A 3,556-nucleotide genomic window follows, 5' to 3' on the forward strand; every position below is an offset into this window, starting at 1 on the left:
CCTAAAACATGGACTTTGCCACCTGGTTCGGGTCACAACCAAACCATTCCACAATCCTTTTCAACGGTCTAAAACCCAAAATCAGTTCAAAAGCAAGCTAAATACAACAGTCATCCCATTTTCATATCTCAAGGAAACCGTTTCAAGATCAAATCATTATCAACCGATTAAACTCATTTCCAAAACTTTAAAGAAACAGTTCAGCAACAATCCATTTATCAAAACCAACAATAATCCAATCAAACATATAATCATATTCATCCAAGCCAGCCAGGCAATACATAAGACTTATACAATCACTAAAAAGCATATAATTCTCACATCAGTATTCATTTATAACAATTCCAAAATAAAAAATGGCTTTTTAGAAAAACCCTACCTTAAAGTCGACCCCTTTAAAGTTAACACATCAAGAGTCCTCTTTCTATTCCTAACTCGCGGTAGCAACCTCAGTGATTCCAGGCAATATCAATAACGACAATCAAGGTTCACAGCAACGACGACTTATCTGACGTAAATTGGAATTAACGCGAAATAGATACTAAATGAAATTACAACATAATTGTCAATAAAGTATTATGGTAAATAGGAACGGAACCAAATAGTCTCACCGCGAGAAACGAAGCAAGATGACACCACATTGACTCTTATTTTAATCATACAGCTTCTGAAACTCAACCCAGAGATATTAACATCGCAAAATTCTCAATAATTGAAAACAGAATACCAACACCGAGAGTTCAAAATAAAATACATTTATGGTAACAGCAGAACGGACGAGCCGCAATCCCAAACTGACCCGGCAGCAGCTCCGGTAGCGGCCAGAAGCTCCGGTGGATCAACTATAATAACCACATAGCATCAAAATCTTCTCGGAATCCAAAAGGATAGAAACCACAATTAAAACCCTTACCCCAATGTTGAAACTCGCAAAAATCACTTAACAGAGCAGCTCCATCAACGACGGCTTGTACCGCAGCGACCAACAGAGTTTGAAACTGAAACACGGAATAGCTTACCGTACTCAAAGATACCAAGTAGCGGCAGCACTGGTGGTGTTTCCGGCAGCCACATCAACTTTTCCGGCAGTCTGCACGGCCATGAGTCTTAATTCCCCCCTCCGGCAGCGACAGTGACGGAATAGCAGCTCCAATGACAGCATCAGAATAGCGACGAAAACTCGGCGGTAACCAGGGACGCGGTGAACACTGCGACAGCTATGGTAGCAGCGGTGTTGCAGCAGCGGACTCTTCTTCACGGTGACCCAGCTGCGGCGGCTCTGAAGGAACGGCGTAGGTATTGCGACGGCGTCGGCCATGGGAACTCGATGCCAAGCTGACAGTGACGATTCCTCCTGCGGCGGTGACAACGCAGCTGGCTGCGCAACTCCCTCTCCCTCTTCGCGTCTCTCTCTCTCTCTCTCTCTCTGCCCGATCTCTCTCCTCTTCTGGTGTGGGTGGCTGGCGCGACGGCAAGCTGGACGGCGGTGAGGCACAGCTCACGGTGAGGCATGACAGATTCGGGTGGCAGTGGCAGGAGGTGCAGTGGCACTCTCTCTTCACTCTTCCCTTGCGTGACAGCCCTCAAGGCGTGACACGACGGCGCAGGCAAGATGAAACGACGGTGCCAAGCCCTTCTCCCTCTCCTTCCCTCCTTCTGGCTCAGTCTCCCTTTTTTCTCTATTTTTGTTCTTTCTTTTCCTTTGGTTCGGGAACCATGTGTGTGTGTGTGTGTTTAGGATAGGGGCTGCGCAGTGAGGGGAACATGGAAGGGGATGAGTGTGGCCAAAATTAGGGTTAGGGACAATTTGGTACTTTTAATAAAATTAGGGTAATAGAGTAATTGAAAACCAAATTTTGATCTAACAATAATATCTATAAAAATACTATGTAATTATTAATTTACAAATTTATTTTCAAATAGATATTCTAACTCCATGACTAGAGATAATTAAATTAGTTTCCTTTAGATCACAAAATAAAATTAAAAATCTAATCATTCAAACTAAAGCAGATAAAACTCATTATTTTTCAATCACTAAAGTTTTAAATCAATATTAAGAAAATAATCGATTAATATATAAATTTCTAGAAATTATATTCTTAGGTAAATAAAATAAATCGTTAAATAACAATATTTTAGTTTCCGAAAATTCGGGATCTCACAGTTAATATGACATATAACAAAATAATTGATTGATGTATCATATCACCTCAATCAACTAATTATTTTGTGACACGTTTGTAACACCCTGCCACGCAGAGCCTTACGCTTAAATCTTAAAGTAGAGGTGGCGAGGTATTACGACCTCTAAAAGTAAAATATGTACATAAATATAGTAGAAAGAATTCATACTTAGGAGCCTTGAAGAATAAGCTAAACAAAAGCGAAAACAGAAAATCGTATCACACTTGCAAGGTTAACCATAAAATGGATGGATGAGATCAAAAGAAGGCTAAAAACATACTATACAAATCATAATTTCAAAACACAAATATCAAGCTCCAGACTCGACCTGCGAAGCTAAGGCCAGCCAGAGTATATAATTATATATGTATACAACCCAAAATAAAACTTAAACTACATAACAAAAACCTATTTCTCCAAGTCACCTCGAGGAGGGAGAAACATAAAATATATACAAAGGAGAATCTATATACATATATACATAGCATAATACAAAATACAGCATCCCAAAATAACCAAACTTCGCTTCCACAGGAAACTCCAAATGCTCAGCGAGGTACCTCTCGACCTGTATCTGAAAAGCAACAGAATATATATGGAATGAGAACCGAGGGTTCTCAGTATGGTAAAGGTGCCCACATAGTTAATATAAAAGGCCCCGGAAAAGTCAGAGGCATTCCTAGAACTCCGACACTCAAATTTAAGCTTAAAGACCCAACTAAACCAGAAATTAGGTAAGTTATCTAAGGTATTCAAGTTCTAAATCTAACTTTAACTTAACACCTCACTCTCTGTCTCCTTCAACCCTCCGAATCACCGCTAGAACAACTCATCCTCATACCTCCGCCAAGAGGGATTTCTCAGAAAAATATACATACAATTCAAGCAAGAAAAACACAAACAGAGATACAATTATAGCAAATAAAACAAGTAACAGATAAGCAGAGTTAAGCAATTAAGCAAACCAAAATAATACACACCCAAGAAAAACATACAAACGCACATGATGTACACCTGTCCTATGCCTGATGAGTCTCATCTGTCGGTTATAAAGCCAAACACGACATGTCCGGTAGCTAATCTGAATACAGTCTCTCTGTTGTGCATTAATACCATTAGAGGGAATACGTGCCCTGTCACCATTTGAGAGATTATGTGCCCTGTCACCATTAGAGGGAATAGGTGCCCTGTCACCCTTACAAAACCAAAGAGAAAACACAGACACACTTGTCATCAATCATCCTCAATCATTTCTCATTTATCATAATCATTCAATTTCATAATTAAAATCAGTTTTCATCATTTTTCTTCCTTATCTCTTTCCCGGAGCAAGTGGACAACGCCACTGCCTCTTACCCAGAGTCTCAAT

At 40.0% G+C, this 3,556-nt stretch overlaps 1 long non-coding RNA gene across 1 annotated transcript; it reads right to left on the bottom strand.

Moving 5' to 3' along the window:
• Positions 209-908, bottom strand: LOC110267665. The gene is made up of 2 exons (XR_002355525.1): positions 612-908; positions 209-508 (listed from the first exon to the last, which is right to left on the bottom strand). It is a non-coding gene; the product is annotated as an uncharacterized LOC110267665 (long non-coding RNA).

This window comes from Arachis ipaensis, chromosome B10 (genome assembly GCF_000816755.2).
Source record: "Arachis ipaensis cultivar K30076 chromosome B10, Araip1.1, whole genome shotgun sequence".
NCBI lineage: Eukaryota > Viridiplantae > Streptophyta > Magnoliopsida > Fabales > Fabaceae > Arachis > Arachis ipaensis.